This window comes from Sapajus apella, unplaced genomic scaffold, assembly GCF_009761245.1.
Source record: "Sapajus apella isolate SASKATOON/1434 unplaced genomic scaffold, GSC_monkey_1.0 scaffold49, whole genome shotgun sequence".
In the NCBI taxonomy this organism is placed as follows: Eukaryota; Metazoa; Chordata; class Mammalia; order Primates; family Cebidae; genus Sapajus; species Sapajus apella.
In genome coordinates this window covers 8,614,966-8,638,401 of record NW_022436989.1, presented here as the reverse complement: position 1 = coordinate 8,638,401, position 23,436 = coordinate 8,614,966, and the positions used below count along the sequence as shown (strand labels likewise).

Below are 23,436 nucleotides of genomic sequence, written 5' to 3'. Positions count from 1 at the left end.
AGACCAGTTTCCAGCTTTCCAGTGGTGGAGAGATGGTCATCGCCAGGCTAATGCTGCCCTGTTTCCACTTGCCTTCTACCATGCAAGAGGAGCTATTTTAGACCTTTAAGTGATGGCTCCAGTGAAGTCAGAGGGTCATGAGTGGCTTTGAGAAGACAACGAATTTGGGGATGCGAGAAGGCAATAGGCTTTCTTCATCCTCCTGGAAGGCAGCTTCCTTCCAGAATTATTCACTGAAAATTTGTGCTCCACAAAATTCTCTGGAATTCTCAAGTGGTAACATGATAATATTAGCTTCCTATCATTAGAATGAATATAAATATGCATTTTCTTTGTTTTTCAATAAATATTTGAAATGATTCTGATGCTAAAATACAATACCTTGTGAATTATGCCAAGTTGTCAAAGACTTCTTTGATGCACTGGTTTTACAGACAGGCATGAAATTTCATTGCACAACTGGATGTGGGCTGTGTGCATAGGAGGGGGATGTACAGCCAGCCTTCCACACCCACAGGTTCAACCAGTCTCAGGTTGAATATACTAAAAAAACCACCACAACAAAGTGACAGTACAACAACAGTACAACAATAAAAAGTAGCACAAACTCAAAAAACAGTGCAATCTAACAACTATTTACATGGCCTTTATGCTAGGTAAACACAAGTAAACTGGAGATGATTTAAGGAACATGGGAGAATATGTATAGGGTATATGCAAATTCTACATGGCATAAAATTCACATATACCCTATACATATTCATATAAGTAACATGAGCATCCAACTATGTTGGTAACCAAGGGGGCTCCTGGAACCAAAGCCCCAAGGATACTGAGTAATGACTGGATATTGGGTTGTTGGCTTTTTTTTTTTTTTTTTTTGGCCATAGTGCTCTTCTTACAATGCGATGAAGAAACACCCCGAACAAAGGATGAGTGTATGTCCTCATCCCTTGAATGTAGACAGGCTGTTGTAACTTCCTCATCCCATAAAAATATAGTAGAGTATAATTTCCAAGCCATGTCACAAAAGCCTTTGTGGCGTCCGTCTTACTTTCTTGACTTGCTTGTAATTAGGGAGTTGTTGGTACCATGTCAGGAGGATCTTGAATAAACCCTGGAGAATGAAAGGGTCACATGGAGACAGGTTGAGGCTGTTGGCCACCAGCCGGCACCAACTTGCCAGCCATGTGAGTGAACCTCCTGGAAGCTGGGGCCAGAGTCCCACCCAAGCCCTTACTACTAAGGGTTTGTGTTATATCCTTAGCATCCTTGGTCCTCTAGAACTCACCAACATGTGGCTACAACTGCCTGAAAGACCCTAAACAAGGCCCGTTCGGCCAAACTCTTCCTAAGTTCTGTCCAAACAAAACAATGGAGGATAAGAAATGATTATTATTGTTTTAAGCTGCCATATTTCGATGTGATTATTGTATTCAATAATAGATAGCAGATACTGACTTTAGTTGGACAGGTATGTTCACTGCGTATGCTGCTTTTATGCACGTGGAGAAATGGACTTTTGGGCTGCTGCGAATCAGGAGGTAGAGAAATTGTTCAGACAGATGCCTTTAGCTTTCAAGTTCACTTTCTCTTTCCAAGAACTATGTGGCCTTACAAACGCTGAGATTGGTTTAAGAAAATGAAATGGAACTCCTAATGTTTGTCAACATTCCCGTACAAAAGTTCATCCATCATTTGTGTCTTTCTAAGAAGGTCATACACAGAAAAGGTAGTGGTGTAGCAAAATTTTGAGCTTTTTGGACCTCAAAAAACTTTTTATTCTGTCCATTATGAACCATGAGCCCAGGGAGGCTCTGGAATGTATACGTATTCTACTTATATATGTATGGCCATTTTTGACCACTCACAACACACAAGACATAATTTTCAATGTGTCAAGTTAGAAATTACCATTCTATCTCACTAAAGTATCTCAAAAATCTTGATACCTACTATTTACATATTTTATAAATTAAGTAACCTAAATCTAAACAGGATGACTGGTTCACAGGCCACCATCCTACATGCAAGCTGCAGTAGGAAAATAATTTCTCAGCAGTTTTGTAAATGAAAATAACATTTAAAAATTACGGAAAACATGATGAATGGAAATAATGAGTGACACACGTGATTTAAGATAAAAATAAAACCTGAATCCATTGTCCCCAGTGTGTAAAAAAGTTTTATGTTGCTTCTTGAAAATTCTCATTGGATGACCATCTCTTATTGTCATATCAATTCCGAAATTCTGATTTTAGTCTACGTTCATCTTTAAAACAGAACCAGGTACAAGAAGCATACCATGAGGGTATCCTGTGACAATTAGTGAGCAACTGTTGCACGTTTGTTGGAACATATGTTCAGGAGGGCTGAAAGCATAGCTGAAGTGATAAGATATACAAACAAAATTATGGGATAAAACAGTATGATGGCGTCAAGTAAAATGTTTTTGTTTAGATTTTTGGGTAATACCAAGGTTATTGTCAGCTCAAGAAATTGAATAAATGAAAGAATAAATTAATGAATGGAGCATTTATGACAGGAAATCACACAGAGCACATTAAATGAAGTTCATTAGAAAGTGGGAGCTACAGGATGAAAGTGACAGGCAAGAGATGCTGAATTATGGTCGTCTTGTAAAATTTAATTCCACATTTCTCAGCTTTAAAGTATTAAACCCACCCAAAACACTAAACCTGCATCCCACCTTTGTAACACTTTTGAAAACCCCATAACCTCACCTGCTGTTAACTCTAGATCGTTACAGATTCAAATAATATATATATATATATAATATGTATATGCATGCAAGCTTCTCATATTATTTGCCTTTCTAATTTTTTGAGAAATAGGCCTTGTGTGGTTTTCCAAACAAGAACAAATTTTACTGACAGCATATATTTTTATCTCCTCAAGAAGAAAGTTCCTTGTCATTGTTCTCTCCAGCAACCTGACATTTTATCTAAGTAACCTGTTTTCCACTTTGTAATATGTTAGCTATCATCCCAGCAAAATTGTTCTATATCTCTACAGACTGGTAATTTTCTTTCTTTCTTTTTTTTTTTTTTTTGGAAATATGGACAGAACATTCAATTATTTGTTGCCAAGACCCCTCTCAGGTTTAGTTAACTAGGTATGCAGCTAAAATTGGATAAGTGTAATTAACAAAATTGGTATTGTAGAGGTTTTGCTGTTATATAGAATTAGTGAATTCTACCAACTGAATTTATAACCTGAGCATGAAAATCAGATCCCTTTTCATTTTTAAATATTAACCAGGGTAAGCCAGGTACTACCTTAACAATAAAAATAAATACAATTAAACAAACACAAAAAGTTTGAAGAAAGAAAATGACAAAAGCGAAGCGGATTCTTTGAGCTGCAGCTTTTTTACTGTGCTACCAAGCAGCCTGGCTTAGGTCAGAAGACTTGATCAAAAAAGGTTCCTTCCAGCCACCACTCTGATTTTTTCTTAAATATTTTATGTTTAAAAATATCTAATTATATTCTATTTTAATACTATTTTTTAAAATTCTTAATTTTTGTAAAGTATTAATAAAGTAAAATTTGTTTGTAAAGTAAAAGAGAATAAATTCAAGAATTCCAACATGTTAAAATATCCTTTACAATGTACTAATTGGATTATATTATCGTGTGTTTTGCTTCATTTTTGTTAGCCAGATTTTCATGTGTTAAGACAATCCATGGCAGGGCACAGTGGCTCACACCTGTAATTTCAGCACTTTGAGAGGCCAGGGAGGGAGGATTGCTTGAGCCCAGGAGTGGGAGACCTGGGTGGACAACATAGGGAAAACCCTGTCTCTACAAAGCAAAAACAAACGAACAAACAAAAAATTAAAAATTGCTTTTAGCTACTCAAAAGGCTGAGATGGGAGATTTGCTGGGGTCTAGAAGGCTGAGGTTGCAGTGGGCCAGTGATCACACCACTGTGCTCCAGCCTGGGTGACAGAGAGTGAGACTGTGCCCCAAAAAGAAAAAAACCCATGTGATTTTTACTTCCATAGCACATGACATCATGTTGCTGTATCCTGATTTAACTATCAGTTATTTTCTTGTTCAATATTTTGGTTTTCTTTTTCTGTTTTTTAAAATTTATTGTAGCTGTAAATTATATATAGTCTGAACCCCTAAATACAAATTAGGCTACTTACTTAGGATCTGATCCCAAAGTTTAATAGAAGGTGAACAATACAAATTATAACATATTCCCGGATTGTTCTTTAGAAAAAATAAATGAATGAATTGGCAGTGTATGCATACATACCACTTTACCTTCCCCCACCTGCCTGCTATTTTATGTAACAGCTTATTTTTTTTATTTTAATGCCTTAAAATAGATTTAACTTGCAACTCTCCATCTGCTCTCCGAGTGATGCATTTTTCCACAGGAGAGTTTTCTCTTATGTTGTTATTTGGAACAGTGGCATGTAGGCAAAAGATGAAGACAGCCTGTGGCTTCCCCAGGGGTTCTCCACCTCAGCCACATGCTGCCATCCGTGCAGGAACTCTTACAAACCCTGATGCCCAGGACAGTTAAATCAGAGTCCTGGGAGTGGAACTCAGGCATCAGTACATTTTAAATGTTCTCAAATACTTCTATGAGGCATCCAGGCTTGGAAAGGACTCATCTCAATTGATCATGGAGTTTCAGCTGGGTGTGTTCATTGACAGTACAACCTTTTCAGGATTAGGATGTTCAGAAAGTTAAGATTTCACTCTGCCGGGAAACGGATCAGAAAAAGAATACAAGTAGGCGATAAGGTACATATCAAGCTAATTACAGGGTCGTTTAGATCAGGAGACCTTTCTCATGGACTGTTTCAACACAGAAAGACTGCAACAGGCACGGATGTAGGCGAAGAGAGAAGATTCCAGATCAGGGAAGGGTTTGTTTGAGTGCACTAGATGCGAGGAAGGCTGACAACACAGCTTAATTCTGATTGCCCAGATAATAGAGCCAAGCCCACTATTCTCCTTCCAAAAAACTGATTTTTTTTTTTTTTTTGAGATGGAGTCTTGCTGTGTGGCCCCGGCTGGAGTGCAGTGGCCTGATCTCAGCTCACTGCAACTTCCACCTCCTGGGTTCAAGTGATTCTTCTGTCTCAGCCTCCCGAGTAGCTGGGACTACAGGTACACACCACCACGCCTGACTAAATTTTGTATTTGTAGTAGAGATGGGGTTTCACCATATTGACCAGGATGTTCTAGAACTCCTTACCTTGTGATTCGCCTACTTTGGCCTCCCAAAGTGTTGGGATTACAGGCGTGAGCCATCACGCCTGGCCCACAACTGATATTTTTATGCGGATTAAGAGACACAACAATTCCACTTCATCCCAGTGTTTTTACCAGCTGGTTGGGCACACCTGCCTACTGGATTTGACTTCTGTGAATACCAATGCTGGCCTGGGTGTCAGTATTTGCTACAAGCCCCTGTGTGGGTTTGTCTTCCATTATCTTTAGCCAGTAGGACATCTGGCCTCAGCAAGCACACTACTGCTCTGATTCCTTTGCTGCGATTAAGTGCAGGTGAATGCACTTTGTTGATGGTGTAGTGGATAAAACTAATTTCCTTGATCAGCAAAAAAAGAGCCCTTTTTCATTTATCAGACATTTTCTTTCTTACATCATATTTTCCACCAGCTTCAAACCATGTCTACCTCATCCATTGTAATAACCATATTAATAATGATGAGAATAACTAACTTTCATTGCAACATTTTTCCATCCTTATAAGTCATGGCTGGGTGCAGTGGTTCACCCCTGCAGTATTTTGGGAGGACTAAGTAGGAGGATCTCTTGGGCCCAGAAGTTTAAGGCCAGCCTGGGCAATATAGGGAGACCTGTCTCTACAAAAATGATAATAATAAATTTAGACAGGCATAGTGGCATATGTCTGTGGTACCAGCTATACAGGAGGTGGAAGAGGGAGACTTTTTTTTTTTTTTTTTTTGAGGCAGAGTCTTACTCTTTTACCCAGGCCAGAGTGCATTTGTATGATCTCAGCTCACTGCAACCTCTGCCTCCTGAATTCAAGCAATTCTCTGCCTCAGCCTCCCGAGTAGCTGGGATTACAGACTCCCATCACCATGCCCGGCTAATTTTTGTATTTTTAGTAGAGACAGGGTTTCACCATCTTGGCCAGGCTGGTCTTGAACTCATGACCTCATGATCCACCCACCTCAGCCTCCCAAGGTGCTAGGATTACAGGCATGAACCACCACGTCCAGCCAGAGCTGGAAGATTCAAACCTAGCATTGCTGAATTCCCAGAGCCTGAGCTGTTGACCATGTGTTGTGAAAACTGGGTTGCTTAAAAAAAATAATTGAGGCCCTTAAAAAGTCTAGTCCTGAAATCTATATCTTCTGTGTTCCCACTCACTGCCGTTTTTATCTACCTTTCCTCCAGCACTACTGACCGACTGATTGTTCCTGGATCTGTGACAACTGCATGTCTTGCCATGTGCTGTTTCTCAGGTCTGAGATTTTTGCTCTCTCCTTCAAGGTGAACTCCCACTTATAATTTTCAACTTAGTTCAAACGTCAAACAGTTCTATGTGAAGCTCTACCTGAGCCCCCACATCAGTCAATTGCACTTTTCTGTGTGTTCTTACAGTACTTGGTAAATATCTTGTTCACAGCGTTGATCACTTACTAGATAATAACTTTTGATCCTTTAACCTCTGTAAGTCTCAGTTTCCTCATCTGCAAAAATAATCAAAGAACTTATCTCAGAGGCTTATGAGAATTAAAGGAAATAATGAATGTAGGATATTTAACTGTATATTATATAATAAGCATTTTAAAAGCTACTCTATTTTATTACCCTCCCATTCTACAAGTTTTTAAAATATTGTTTTTCTTTTCACAACTGCTTTCTATGAAGGTGGACCTGATGACATGCATTTTGTATTTTCATGTTTTGCAAAACTCTCAGCACAGAATGGAAATATAGGTTTACCTAACAACTCCATCTCTAAAATGAGGACACTTGAAGGGCTGATAGGAGGATTAAAAGAAAATGTAAAATTGATTAGAAAGACTTTAGAAAGTGTCAGCAACTATCATTATTAATAAGTTTGAGTAAATGGATGGATGCATTTAAAGGAAGTAAAACACTTTCATATCACTAGTTTCTTATGCAGAGATGATGGCAAGTCCCAGCTGTTCATGCCTGCTAATTCATAGATAGACTTCTTTGTGTCATGCAATATGACAAGTCTTTAGATTTTTCCTTATGAGTACCCAGCAGCACGGATTTCTGCTGTCATGCAAGGAGTACCTGAAGTGTTGATCAGCAAGAGAATTGGCAAATCTTGCTGACATTTCTCTTCTGACAAGAGGATAAATGCTTTCCATGGATCCTGTCTGTCCTGCACTGGCCTTTTGGCTGACCATCTGTTTGAAAGTACAGGGAATGATGGTGACCGAATAAATAAGGTGTCCTTCTATAAATTCCAGTAATCCAACTACAGCATATTCCAAAACATGACTGAACAGTGTACCTGATAATCTTTGTTACAAATGGAACCTGCAGATCCTGGAGCAGCAGAGGTTAGAGATGGAAATAAGAGGACATTAATTTAATTTGGGGAGGTGGGGCATGATGGCTCACACCTTTAATCCTAGCACTTTGGGAGGTTGAGGCGGGTGGATCAGCTGAGGTCAGGAGTTCAATACTAGCCTGGACAACATGGTGAAAACTCATCTGTACTAAAAATATACACATTAACTGGGCATGATGGCACACACCTGTAGTCTCAACTACTCCAGAGCGTGAAGCACAAGACTAGCTAGAACCTGGGAGGCAGTGAGCCAAGATTGCACCACTGCACTCTAGCCTGGGTGGCAGAGCCAGACTTCATCTCAAAGAAGAAAATGCCTTGTTAATTATCTGTTACTGTTACTTTACTTGGTTAATTGTATGTTTTTCTGTCTCTGTCCATTCATCATTAATCTTTTGTTACTTTATGCAGGTTCAGGGCCTGCTTGAGGTGCAATTCTCAACCCTTTTCATCTATTAAAAACAAGTTTACTGGAGAAACTTTTTCTTTGACAAGACTCCCCAACCTCCCAACTTATTTTTTTGTTACTTTTGTTATTATTCTTTTTCAACTATAGACCAAATTAATTAATTGCACCACTGAGTCAGCTACACATTTCTCAGCTCCTCAAATTCAGCTTTCTATCCCAACAAATGAACTGAAACTAATATGATATATTTTTAGCTATATTGCTTTATCCATTAAAATTTATGTTGACATTTACAAGTCGAGCTGCTCCAAGCAGTGTGTCTGTAACAATTAACTTAATAATGAAAAATAATAAGAAAATGGAGACTTCCAGAGTGTGACTCATACTAATGAAAAAGAAGAATTCAGTAGAAACAGTTCAGGGTTCCAGGTGTTAAACTAGGTATACAAAGTTCAATGGATTTCAATGGAGCTCTAGTAAATATGCCCTAAGAACTAAAGGATACTATGAAGAATAAAGTATGAGCATGATCCTTCACCAAATGGAGACTATCCATAAAGAGACAGAAATGATGTAAAATGACAAAATGAAAACTTACAGAGGAGCACAACAGCAGATATGAGATGGCAGAAGAAAGAATCAGTGAACTTGAAGATTGATGAATAGCAATTATCTGTGGGGAAAAAAAAAAGAAAAATAAATAGACCCTCAGGGACTGTGGTCTATTCAGCATCAACCATCCTAATGTATGAGAGTTCCAGAAGAAGGCAGAAAAGGCAGAAAACAAGTATTTGCAGAAATAATAGCCAAATGTCACAAGTTTTGTGACACATATCAATCTACATATTCAAGAAGCTCGATGAACTACAAGTGAGAAAAACATAAAGAGGTCTACATCCAGACACATCACAATCAAACTGTTGGAAGATAAAGGCAGAGAAAACAAGATAGAGAAACTAACAATATTTACTAGAGATTATTATTAGGATTTTGTGCAGAAATTGACAATCTGACCCAAAAATTTATATGGGAATACATAGGACACAGAGTAATAATTTTTTAAAAACTTTGAAAAAGAAGAACCAAGATATAGAACATACACTCCCTGATTATAGAACTTAATGAAAAGCTACAATAATCAAGCAGTGTGATATTAACATAAAGATGGACAGATACATAGATCAATAGAACAGAATTGAGACTCTCTAAACTCTTAAGATATGGCCAAGAATTTTACTTAGCACATGCAAGACCCTGAAAGTATCAGAATTAGAAACTTTTAAAAGTCGTTTTATAAGCACCAATGATTGTATTTAGGCATTAAGCATACATGTTACAGTTTGATCACGTTAGGATACATACCATGTTGGAAAGTAGCATTTTCTGTATGTTTACTTAAAAAAGAGTTATTATGAATTAAGTGTTTCAAGATATCACAAACTAAGTTGTTCTAAAGAAAAATTATGTATGCTATGTGCTTTGTCTTATAAAAAGTAATCTCTCTAGAATGGATTTATAAGGTGGAATATATTTTTTACAGGATATGTAGGAGTTTCACTCTACTTGATAAGGTTTAACATTCAGGTCCTGAAAAATAGAAAAATGTAATGAAAACTAGAAGATTAAGTATGAAGGTAATTAAGAATATTTAAAAAAAGATAAGAAAAAAGATCCTCTGATGAAGTTTAGTATAATCTTTGCTATAAATCTCTGCATTATCACCTCTAAATAAGTGAGAACACAAAAGATTAAAGTAGATTCAGCTAAAATATTATTTATGTTTTTAAGTGCTTTTCACTCTAATTTATTAGCTGCAATAATTTTTTTTTCTATTTTTGCAAAATGACCCTAAATGAAAATCTTAAATAATTTTGAAGCATCCTTTAATTCTCTATAGTGCTCTTCTGGAAATAATATATTTTGAAGTACTTTCATTCCCCTTTAGATGAAAAAAGGTCAAATAACCTCAAGTTTTCTTCTTCTTTTTTTTAGAACAGAAAAACATATTGTCCCTTCTATTCGTACACTTGTATTTGGATATGATTTTTAAAGAATACAAAACAGGGCCCCTATAACTAAGCCAAACTTCCCATGATTGTAGAACACTATGCCAGCAATGAAGCTAATCTTCATTGTACTAGTCCATTCCTACACTGCTATGAAGAAATACCTGAGACTGGGTAATGTATAAAGAAAAGAGGCTTAATTGACTCACAGTTCCACATGACTGGGAAGGCCTCAGGAAACTTACAATCATGGAGGAAAATGAAGATGAAGAAAGGCACCTTCTTACAGAGCATCAAGAAGGAGAAGTATGGAACAAAGTGGGAAAATCCTCTTATAGTCTGGGTGTGGTGGCTCCCTCCTCTTATCCTAGCACTTTGGGAGGCCGAGACAGGTGGATCACCTGAGGTCAGGAGTTTGAGACCAGCCTGTAGAAGGAAATCATATTTGTACTACAAGTACAAGACCAGGTGCGGTGGCTCACAGTTGTAATCCCAGCACTTTAGGAGGCCAAGGTTGGTAGATCATGAGGTCTAGAGATCGGGACCATCCTGGCCAACATGGTGAAAACTCATATCTACTAAAAATACAAAAATTAGCTGGGTGTGGTGGCGGGCACCTGTAGTCTCAGCTACTTGGGAGGCTGAGGCAGGAGAATTGCTTGAACCAGGGAGTCGGAGTTTATAGTGAGCCAAAATGGCACCACTACACTCTAGCCTGACAAAAGAATGAGACTCCCTCTGGAAACAAAACAAAACAAAAAATAATTAGCCAGGTATGGTGGCAGGCACCTGTAATCCCAGCTACTCAGGAGACTGAGGCAGGAGAATCACTAGACCCGGGGAGGTGGAGGTTGCAGTGAGCTGAGATTGCAGTGCCATTGTACTACAGTTTGGGCAACAAAAGTGAAACTATCTCAAAAAAAAAAAAAAAAAGCTCCTTAAATAAACCATCAGATCTTGTGAGAACTCACTTTCGTCAGAACAGCATGAGACCTATGATTCAGTTGCCTCCCACCAGGTCCCTCCCATGACATGTGGGGATTATGGGAGCTACAATTAAAGGTGAGATTTGGGTAGGGACATAGCCAAACCCTACCACACCTCTCCTGCCCTGTTGATTCTGAGGCTTAGTAGCTCTTGCTAGTTATAGGGAGGCTCTCTGCTTCTTTTCCTCATGATAAGTGTTGAAATGAAAATGCTCATTTTAGGGCTGGGTATGGTAGCTTATGTCTGTAATCCCAGCACTTTGGGAGGCCAAGGGGGGCAGATTGCCTGAGGTCAGGAGTTCGAGACCAGCCTGGCCAACATGGCAAAGCCCCATCTCTACTAAAAATACAAAAATTAGCCGAGCATGGTTGCAGGTGCCTGTAACCCCAGCTACTTCAGAAGCAGGCACAAGAATTGCTTGAACCCAAGCGGCAGAGGTTGCAGTGAGCCAAGATTGCGCCACTGCACTTCAGCCTGGGTGACAGAGTGAGACTCTGTCTCAAAAAAAAAAAAAAAAAAAGGAGAAAGAAAAGAAAAAATATAATATTTATATTAGGAGAATGTGCATACTGATTTGCATGTATACATATTTAATATTCAAAGCATTTTCACAGAATGTTACCTTTGTTTAATTTGCTGACCTGGTGTTACTAATTTCATTTAATGAACTGGAATATAGATCACTGGCTAAGTTAATGTCATATAACTATATACTGATGTCAAAGTTAGGCACATCTTCCAGACATTTGTCATATTGCTAGTTTCAAAAATTATTAAATATGAAAATTACTTCTGATTTTAAGGGCATTCCTTGAAACAGAAAACAAGGACAAGTTGTATGATGCAAAGTGATGGAAATTTAGCAAAATCCAACCTGTTTGAATCATCGATTTCCTTATCTGTAAAATGAGGCTAATATATATTTTCAAGGTTATTATGAAGATTAAATGATAAGGTTTATACGTGGAAGATTTAGTGTTTTGCCTAGTTAACATAAGACCATCAATAAACAGTAGTAAATAGTAAAAATAATGACAACATTAATTTTACTAAGGTTAGATGAAAGATATGGCACCACTGCTGGTACCTGCTAAGCTTGAGCAAAGACTTAGTTTGAAGATGCTATATTTTTTATAAGAATGTTCATCCATTCAAAAATAGTCTACATGCCAGGCACTGTGCTACTGCTGGACATGTAGCAGTGAGAAAGAGTCCCTGCCCTCAGGCAGCTTACATTTTAGATGGATCTTTTAGTATTTGCAGCCTGGACTGCTCCTACAGCTTTCTTCCACCAATAAGTGCACTTTGATCAGAACCTCAGAAGTGTAATTAATTCAGCACACATTGTTTGCTGAAGGAAGGGGGACAGACAAAGAAAAACTTGGGGATTCACCAGTCAACCGCACTGGTGACTAGTACCCACTGGTTGACTGGGTACTAGTCAACCAGTGTCAGTGGCCCACACTGACCCAGAATCCACATACTATGGACTTAAACTCACTTGTTGAAGTTGTCTAATAAAAGGTTAATATTGACCTGGCACGGTGGCTTATGTCTATAATCCCAGAACTTTGGAACACTGAGGCAGGTGGATCACGAACTCAGGAGATTGAGACCATCCTGGCCAACATGTTGGAACCCCATCTCTACTAAAATACAAAAACCTAGCCAGGCGTGGTGGCACGCACCTGTAGTCCCAGCTACTCTGGAGGCTGAAACAGGAGAATCTCTTGAACCTGGGAGGCAGAGGTTGCAGTGAGGCAAGATCGCACCACCATTGCGCTCCAGCCTGGGTGACAGAGTGAGGCTAAATCTCAAAAAGAAAAAAAAAAGTTAATATTGGTATTATGTGCATCTCATACCTAAGGCAGAAATCTCTCAATGTATGGTGTCTTCTCTCTCCAAAGGGAGAATTCATTATATCCCTGCCATATTACCAAGTTTTGTTAGAATTTTGAGTGGAGCCCCAATCACTAAGTGTTACTTAAGATGCCTTTATTTCCTATCTAGTATATTTTTAGTTCTCCGCATTTCCTTTTTTTCCTTTGGGCCCATGTTTTTAGCACCTCAGATCCACACTGAGTGTGAGTTCTGCCCTGTGAAAATACTCTTACATTCCTGCCACCAAATTATTCAGGGTTCTGTGTTGCTCTTGAGTTTTGGTTAGGCCTAGGAAATTTATTCCATGGGGAAGATATTTTTTTTTCCTTATCTCTACATTTGTTTCTGTTTGGGAATCTCTCTTTGCGCGTATCTGACCTGAAACTGCTCTTGGAACTTCTGAAGCTTGTTTCCTAGGATAAAGGAGTCAACCTCATGGAGGTCAGGCTGTTCACGGGCACAGCCACAGGTTAGTCCTATGCAAAGAGGGCATTGCCCTGGGCTGTTGGGTACAGGCTGCAGCAGTTTGATCCTGAACCAGACCTTGACGGCAGCCTGGCCTGGAATGGCTGATGAGGCTGAGGGAAATTAGACATCAGAAGCACAACTCGATGAACAATGTGCATGTCTTCTTAACTGCAAGCTAGCTGAGGGTGTGAAAGGGTACTTATTTAGGGCCCATCATTGTATTCCTAGTTGCCAGTCTAGGGAGGCATCTTAAATCCATTACCCCCGGCCAGGTGCGGTGGCTCATGCTTGTAATCTCAGCATTTTGGGAGGCCAAAGTGAGCGGATCACAAGGTCAAGAGATCGAGACCATCCTGGCCAACATGGTGAAACCCTATCTCTACTAAAAATACAAAACTTAGCTGGGCGTGGTGGCATGCACCTGTAATCCCAGCTACTTGGGAGGCTGAGGAAGGAGAATCACTTGTACCTGGGAGGTGGAGGTTTCAGTGAGCTGAGATCATGCCATTGCACTCCAGCCTGGCAACAGAGTGAGACCCCATCTCAAATAAAAAAAAAAGAAAAAGAAAATCCTTTGCCCAGTTCCATCTCCATTCAGAGTCAAGGAAGCAGTGACAACATCGAATTTACGTGGTTTGTCTTCGTGGTTTTAGGTTTGCTTAGGTTAGATTACCTAAAATTCTAACCTCGGCTTTGATTTTCCAGTTCGCAGAATGGACTGAGGAGCATGTGACTTGAATACACTCCATTCTATAATTTACTTAGAAATTCTAACTGGAGGACATGGTTTACAAGTATTCTCTTGGCTGCAGTCATCCTCATCCTGTTGCAAACAATCTCTATGGAGATAAGAATATAATCACAGTCATCCTTGATTGCTTGCTGTGGTTATATTTAACTCTGCCCTGACATTAAAGGCAGTATTATCAATTCCAAAGACTAAGGAAAAATTTTTAAATGTGTAAATATTGTAATTCCAAAACATACCATAGACACAGACAGGTGCACATCCAAGATATTAGTAAACCGTCATCCACTTGAGGTAATTTTATGATTTCTGAGTCACAAATCATTTCCTTTTAAGACAAAACTAGGAACATATCCAAAGAGTAGTGAAGATAGCCATGTAAGTACCCGGGCTGGTAATGTAAAGCAAGGAAAGTCTGGTCTTCATGTTTTCTATGTTCTTTTGGCTGCCCGCCGTCTTACTATATTTCCAGGAAAACCAAGGTCTTTTCAGATTTTAGAATCACTTATGTACTGGCTTTTTGAGTATTTGAGAGTTATTATGCATCCTAGTGGACTGCTTAGAAGAGGTGGTAAGGGAACCATTTCCATTTTAATCTAAATGCATATTTTGCAACTTGTTGATGTATTCTGATAGAAAGCTTCACATTCCAGAATGGGTTATATTAGGTTTTAAAGCCACAATTAATTTTTTTTTCTTTTCTTTCTTTGGCTTCAAAGTTGACTTTTAAATGTCAATTCTTTGGGCTCTATCTTTGGATCCACAGCACATTTTAAATGGCTGAGGTATTGTTAGATTGATTCCCAATTTCTTTGCAGTTTCTTCAAAAAAAAAAAAAAAATAACCCCTTTAACTGCTCCTCCAGTCTAGACATCTCCTGGACTAGTAATGATGGTTCTCCTTTCTTTTTTTACATCTGTCCTGTGTTAGGCTGTTCTTGCATTGCTGTAAAGATACACCTAAGACAGGGTGATTTATTAAGAAAAGGGGTTTATGGGCTCACGGTTCTCAGGCTGTACAAGAAGCATAGCACTGGCATCTGCTTGACGTCTGGGGAAGCATCAGGGAGCTTTTTCTCATGGTGGAAGGCTAAGCAGGAGCAGGCAGTTTACATGGTGGGAACAAGGGGAGATACCACATACTTTAAAAAATGAGATTACTATCCAGGACCCCACCAAGCCATGAGGGGTCCGCCCTCATAACCCAAACCCCTCCCACCAGGCTCCACCTGGAACTCTGGGGATTACATCTCAACATGCGATTTGGAGCAGACTTCCAAACTTTATCTCAGTCACTGATAAAGACCCCCTCCTACCAGCAAGGTTCAGAATTGAATTCCATTTGTTCCCTAAATACTTATTTGATTGCTTTAAGAATGTTTAGTTGAATAGGTCTCCAATACAGAATTTTGCTCTTATGGTATCTTGATTCAGTTCCCAAAGTTCATCCATCCTCATCCTAATTTCTTATGTGCAAAGGGTCTGTGGTTACCCTGACATCTGCAACTTACAGTTTCACTCCTGAAAGTCATTCCTTTATTAATTAAAGAATCAGATAGATTAAGATTAGATTTCTGTCTTTGCCCACTCACTGACAAATTTGGCTTTGAAATTTAGTCTATATGAGCCTCAACTTCTATGAAATATGGATAATAATGCTGGAAGAGTGTTAAAATATGCCTGTGAAACAGTCATAAGTGCTTGGCATGTGGGTAGCCACGTGAGCAGTGTTAATTATATTGCCCCAGCTGAAAAGGTTGAGGGGGCAGAGAGAAAAAAGGAAGAAAGAAAAGAAGAGGGGAAGTAGCAGAAGAAAGAACAAGAAGAAAGAGAAATGCAGGAGCATGTAAGGGCTAAAATAATTAGGTTGTAGCTTAGCCTTTTGGGAAGGTTTGCCAAGTATCCCTTCCTTTAATTTACATAGATCTCATCTTCCATGCAATTACAAAGTGTGATGAGAATCTCTTTGAAATTTATTATTTTCCTTTCCTCCCTTTTCTCCCAGGAAGATGCCAATAGAAACTGCTTTTCAGTTTCTTTCTGTTAGTCCTTTGCCCTAACTTTTGACCTCCTCTCTACATTAGCTAAACTCCACCTCACCCCTTTATGAAACAGCTTGACCACTTCTGCTCTATTGTGACAGCTCTGATTCATGAGAGAACCCTTTATCCCCTGCTTGCCAAAGGAATGTGTAAATCCAATTAGATAATGTTGGAGCCAGATTTAATTTAAATAGGTTTTGAAGCTCCTGTCTCTATTTTGTAAATTATATATTTTAAAAATCTACTGATTTCTGCCTACTTAATTTAACTGTCCTTACTTAAACTTCATTTAAAAAGTCACTGGAATATCAGCATAGCAAATGTGGAGTAAATATAGGAGTTAATCATCAGTGCAACTTGTCTTTAAAGTTTAATAGCCCATAAATATAAACACGAAATGACAGTTGCCTCATTACAAATGTAAACACACATATAAACGTACCCAGTAGCAATTTTAAACAAGCTGAGGAATCCACCGCCTCCTCTTGTGATGCCTGAGCCTTTTGCAACAAGGCTATCTTTCCCTTTGATTTCTTAGTTCCTTCCTTTCCACTGTGGCTATCAAATCAGGGCCTTAAAATAGTTATTGCTAATGAAAAACAACTTCAGGATTTTAACAAAAAGAGAAGAAAGACTCTTCATATAACTCTTTCAATTACAGAAAACTGAGCTGCAATGTGCATTTTTATCCGGAATATCACCCTTTGCCCCAGGCCTACCCAACCTTTGGTGTGCTTAAGACATAGCTCTGTCAGATGTAAAACTCTAGACATAACTGCGGTAGGGAAGAAAAGCCACCCCCTCCTGCCCAAGAAGCTGCTTCAGATTCCCTGACGATCAGGTTCAAGGTCATTTTTCTGTACCTGCTTTGTTAAAAGATGCTTTGATTACATAGAATTCTTTCAAACGTTTTGGCCTTTGTTCTCTTATAATTCAATGAGAATAAGAGAATGTCAGTTGCTTCAGGAGTTAGTGACACTGGTTAGAACTCCCCTCACATGAAAGTCTGAGGCCCAGATGAGCTCTGAGCTGGATGTCCCCTAGTGGGGTTAGCCTTCCACAGCTCTCAGAGCAGAAAGATGATTTTGAGTCTTAGCCGCTGCTCTTGTCAAATATTCTCACCTTTTTTGTAGCAGTTACTTTGTCACTATTGCTATTGCAGTTCTGCTAAAATCTCTCTCCCATATTTCTGTACAGCCATGCACTATACAATTATGTGTAGGTCAACGATGGACCACTTATACAATAGTAGTCCTGTAAGATTATAATTCCATTTTGGGTTTTTTGTTGTTGTTGTTGTTGTTGTTTTTTATGAGACAAGGTCTCACTCTGTTGTTCAGGCTAGAATGGAATGGCCCCATCTTGGCTCACTGCAGCCTCAACCTCCCAAGGCTCAGGTGATCCTCCTACCCCAGCCCCCTGAGTAGGCTAATGTTGGCATTTTTCAGTAGAGACGGGCTTTTGCCATGTTGCCCAAGCTGGTCTCAAACTCCTGGAGCCAAGCGATCCACCTGCCTCAGCCTCCCAAAGTGCTGGGATTACAGTCGTGAGCCACAGTATTTTTACTATACCTTTTCTATGTTTAGATGTTTAGATACACAGATGCTTCCCATGGTGTTACAGTTGCCCACAGCATTCAGTACAATATGTACTGTACAGGGAGCCTAGGACCAATAGGTTATATGATATAGCCTTTGTGTGTACCAGGCTATACCATCTAGGTTTGTGTGAGTGGGCTCTATGATGTTTGCACAAGGAAGTCAACTAATGATGCATTTCTCAGAATGTGTCCTCATTGTTAAGTGAGGCATGACTGTACAAGAAATAAATTTCTTTTCAGCACGTGTTGACTACTTTAGCTTAACAAAATGTTAACATAATTTAGCCTTTATTACAGAGGTTGGCATTGTAATGTCTAGGTTTCTTATGCTAATTGGGAAGCGTTAAGGTAAACTATGTCTATTTTAAGTGAAGCAAGTGGTTTAAATGACTTTATTTCAAAGAAAACTTCACTCCAGTAATCCTTTTAAAAAAACCTGCCTCTAAATGTTTTCATTCCCAATAGTAAAATAAATAGACAAACAACTCTTACTAAAACAACAGTAATTTATTGTGTTGCGGCAGAAGAAATGAGATTTCAAATGTGGAGAAGGTCTGGGATAGTAACACCACTTTTAGAAATTATATACTATGTTTTAACATAAATTTGAATTCAAGCAAATTTTCTTGCTCTCAGAGAAATTGAGGAACTTCAAATAAGTTACCTACAAACACACGGTCTCATTATTTTCAGCATACTGACTTCTAATTTTTACTAATATACCATACACAATATTGCCTGTAATTTTAATTAACTAAGACATACCGTTTTATGTTCTGCATTTACAAACATTTCCTTACATCAGCATAACTTTCATATTTCTTATAGTATTAAGTTTTATATAAGCTTAGCAGTTTAATATTCCATGATGTTAAACTGTTTCCGTGATGTTGTGTTATGGTGTTAATAGCAGTAGTCACAACAGCTACCATTTATTAACTGTTCACACAATAAATACGATGTTAAAAGCATCATTTATCAAAGTAAAGAAGAATCTTGATTTGTCATGTGGAAATGCATAGACGTTAGAACTTGGTACGTAATTATATAATTACATAATATTGATGAGAAAAAAATTCTTAGCTGGGGCCAATGTTTGTATGGAGTTTACACATACTCCCCATGTCTGTGTGGGTTTTCTCCAGGTACTGAGGTCCCCTCCCACATGCAGAGTTGTGCATGTGAGTTTCATTAGTGTGTCTACTGGGTCCCAGTGTGAGTGGGTATGGGTGCAGCTTGCTGTGGGATGGTGTCCTATGCAAGGTGAGCTCCTGCTTTGTGACCTGAGCTGTGGGATGGGATCTGACCACTAGTGATCCTTGAACTGGAATAAGTGGGTTGAAAAAGGAATGAATGAATGAATGAATACAAAGATTGTCAAGTAGAAATGTTCAATTATACAATAATCATGCGATTGCAGGACAGTGCATGACAGTATGAAAGCGCCCAGGAAGCCAACGTATTTATGATTGTTTTTGAACAGCATGGTGGTCAGAGGTGCTCTTGAAAGTTTTTGCTTTGCACACATTTATTTCTTAACTAATCCACCACCAGGAGGATTGCCATCACTCACTGATTCACTTGGCTAAATAATTATCTTACTTGTTTTCATTAATCTTTTAACATGTATATAGAGCTCATGCTTATTTCCATGTTTAATATTAGAAGTGTGTGAGGTCTTTATTTAGAGGTTTGTTGATATCTTTGTAATAAAAAATATACTGTAGGTACTTAACTCTTGTTTATATCAATTAGCCTGTGGTAAAATCTGTTCATTATACATAGTTTTGTTTAAAGTTGAAGTTTTCAAGAACCTATCAACATTGAGGACTTACTGTACTAATATCTGTGTGACTTTAGTCAAGAAAAAAAATCCTATATTTTTTTCATCTTCAATATCTTCTGGTGAACACATATAAATAATAGCTGATTCAGAGGTTGTACCTCCCACTTAGCCTCACACATAGTAGGTGTTCAAGAAAAAAGGGAACTTGTTACTGGGAGCTGCCTAAAGTTGACTTACTCACACCCATAAAATGAGGAGATTTATTTTATTTTGTACATATTTCCAGATGGGTCTCCAGGATTACTAAACTGTCAACACCATCTGCAATGTGCTATGTTCATTTTTTATTTTATTTTTTTGAGACGGGGTGGAGTGCAGTGACGTGATCACGTCTCAGCACAACCTCCACCTCCCAGGCTCAGGTGATCCTCCCACCTCAGCCGCCTGAGTAGCTGGCATTACAGGCATGTGCCACCATGCCAGGCTAATTTTTGTATTTTTTGTAGAGATGTGGGCTTTACCATGTTGCCCAGGCGGGTCTTGAACTCCTGGACTCAAGCAAGCTGCCTGCCTTGGCCTCCCAAAGTGTTGGGATTACAGGCATGAGCTAATGTGCCCAGTCTATTTTTTATAAACCAAATCCTCACCAAGGTTGCCTTTCTGCCATTCTTCCTCTACTTGTTCATTCTTCATTTCTTTCTCTCAACAAATATTAGAAACTGTTGTAAACCTAGCTCTCTGGAAATCACTGCAATACCCAGGGTGTAACTGGTGTGGAAGGAAATTCCTCTATGCGACAGCCATCAGAAGACCCTTGTGCAATATAGGCAGTAGATAGGCAGAAATATGTGAATGTGATTTTTTTTTAATGTCTGTCTTCCCCAGAAGATTATAATTAATCATCTTGATATTATACTCTATCAAGAATAACCAAGACAGAACCTCCTGGGGAAGACAGATACATAAAAGATAATAATACAATACAAATGACCATAATGTGCGCACAAAATGTTATGGAAGTATATTTATGCCTGAGGGACTAAGGATTGGTACGAATTAGCTTCTGAATTATTATTTTTTCAAATTAATAGCAATTTACCAGTTAAATAGAGAGGATCCCCAAATTAGAAGATATAGTCTACTCAGAGAAAACAGAAGGAGCAAAGTCAAGTATGGAGCATAGGAGAGAACTGAATGTCTGGCAACTATTTTCTATAGTTGTAATAAATGTGGTAGAATATCAGTACTAGAAGAGGAGGGAGAGAGATCAAGCTGGGCAGTTAGTAAATATTGCGTACCTCCCATGCGACAGGCAGTATTCTAGATATTTTGTGCATATTTTGTCTAAGAACGCTCAGACAAACCCAGTTTTAGAGGTGACACAAGTGAGGCTGTTGAATATGAGGCCATTTGTCCAAGGTCATGTCGTGAGCATATATCAGAATTGGTGCTTAGAGCCAAGTTTTCCCGTTCAAAACCCACCTTCTCTTCACCTCTAAGATGCAATTAAATGGGAAACCACTTAGGGATCTTCTCATTTATTGGGGCTTAATTAACTTCTCTGCTTGAAGATAAATCTTTGGGATTCTGTTCTCTGTTGTCTCAGAAACAGATGTTCTACAAAATGTATTTTAACTTCCTTTGGTGTTTTTCAAAAGTAAATGCCACCTCTCCATAGAAGTAGAAGATTCTTCTCTATGAACTTCATGCTTTCTTTTGTTTTTCATTTTTACCCATTCATGCATCTTTGCTGTGGTCCACTCTTTGCCCTGAAATGGGGGCAGATAGAGGATCTTTTTCTTAGAGTCCTTCTGTTTGCTGTTATCATCGCCTTTCTCAGGCCTTCAGCAAGGGGACTGGTTGTCTCGGTTATCTGTCATTCTGAAGGGAGGGAGTCAGAGCCCTGGAGACTTCCTTGAAGAGAATGGCATCCTGGCAAGTTGCAGAATGACACTGTCCTGGTGGCCAGCTTTCTCCACCCATCCTCATTGCCTCAGCCTGTGTGCCTGACACGAAGTGTGGCTGACTCTGACTTCATTTCTGGTGCCTCCTCCAGGGAAAATCCTGCTGTCCCCAAAGGAAATGCCCTGCCACACTCAAGGCGGTTATGGCATTGTCCTTGAGGCTCATGACCTTCAGTAGGGCCAGGGGTTCCCAACCTCTGCTTCCAATCTGCCCTAAAGCACCCCTCTTCCTGTCATACAGTCTCCTCCAAATCAGGCACGAACAATTCTCTAGACCAGAAATCAGCAACCAATTTTTATGAGGGGTCAGATAGGATATATTTTAGGCTTTGTTGGTCATACTGTGTCTGTTACAACGACTCAACTCTGCCATGGTAACATGAAAGCAGCCAGAGACAATATGTAAATGAATGGCTGTGGCTGTGTTCCAATAAAACTTTATTTATAGCCTCTGATATTTGAATTTCAAATAATTCGCACAATTCTTTTAGTTTGTTCCAAACATTTAAAAATGTAAAAACCATTCTTAGCTCACAGGCTACACAAAAACTGGCAGCAGGGCTGGAGTTTGCCCACTCCTGCTCTGGGGAGTTCACTGTGGTGCTGCTTTTTCTGCAGAGTAAATTTGGATCTGACTATTAGAGTCTCCAAGCTGGCTTTCTTTCTGTAGCATCTCCATTCCAGAGCAGCTTTTCCTAGCTCCTAGTGATCATGCAGCTTCTGCCTGTTGACTTTGACTTCAGTTTTCTCCCGTGTTCATACTGTCCTTCCCCCTGTGATCTAGGAAGGTATGTAGGTGTAAGTCCTGTTAGGAAGCCGTTATCTAATCTACAGGTAAAAGGTGGATTTTTTTTCTCTCTGAAAAATGTCTTTATTATTTAACCTTTTTCTATTTTTGAGAAATAGAATTCGATCTCTAAGTGAATTAAATTAAACTGACTGCTAACTAGTGTGTAATTTTTGGAATGAATATATTTGAACTTCATTCAAATGATATTTCAGATTATTCTTTTTCTTCTCCTGAGATTGTATTGCAAACAGAAAGATAACTTTGGCAAGTAAATTAAAGGATTGACAAAACAAAAGTGTGAGTTAAGGCAAGAAATAGATGCCAATGCCTACTTTTGTTGTTGCTGTTCATTCATTCATTTACTCAGCACATATTTGTATGTGCCAGGCACTATATTTCAAAGTGAGATCTCACTTTATATCTATCTTGACATACAAAGATGAGTAGAATACCATGCTTGTATTTTAGAGAAGTACATGGAAGACTGAGAACCAATGAGATACATCTTTATATAACACTCAGTATCTGTTGGTCACATTGTAGAACATGAAGCACAGCTAATCATTGGAAGAAGGGTGTGCTCTGCATGGTCCACATGATATGGTAAAGTAGCATGTTCTATAGAGGGCAGACTCCTGGGCCAATTGCCTTACTCCTCTGAGTCTTTAAATCTGTAATGGAGACTACTACATTGCAGATTTATTGTGAAGACTGAATGAAAGTTATATGCATACATAGTGTAATGCTCAACACATAGGCCATAAAACATTCACATCACAGGGTAAGTTTGGTTTTCTTGTTGATAAGCATATGGCTTTCTAGAAATGTTACATTGATTTACTAGTACATTTACTTCTGAATCAGACATATTTATTAGCTACGTAATGTGTTCCCATGGCTGTACTTCACATTGTTTGCAAAACGGAGGTGTTGCATGTTCTCACTTATGAGTAGAAGCTAGGCTATGGGGATGCAAAGGCATCTGAATGATCCTAATGGACATACATTGGAGATTCAGAGGGTCTGAGGAGGGTGAGGAATAAACACTACCTATTGGGTACAATGTACACTACTCAGGTGATGGGTGCACTGAAATCCTAGACTTCACCACTGTACAGTTCATCCATGTAACCAAAACCATTTGTATTCTTAAAGCTAATGAAATAAA

The 23,436-nt window shown here is 38.9% G+C and overlaps 1 protein-coding gene across 3 annotated transcripts in view; it reads left to right on the top strand.

Moving 5' to 3' along the window:
* Positions 1–23,436, top strand: part of CHRM3 (cholinergic receptor muscarinic 3) — a 507,932-nt gene that overhangs the window by 126,197 nt on the left and 358,299 nt on the right. The window contains exon 1 of one of the 3 annotated variants that reach the window (XM_032242256.1): positions 20,034–22,312. The exons of the other annotated variants lie outside the window; for them this stretch is intronic. The gene's annotated coding sequence lies outside the window, so the exon portion shown is untranslated. Of the gene's footprint in view, positions 1–20,033; positions 22,313–23,436 lie in introns of those variants that run through there. 3 annotated transcript variants of the gene reach the window in all.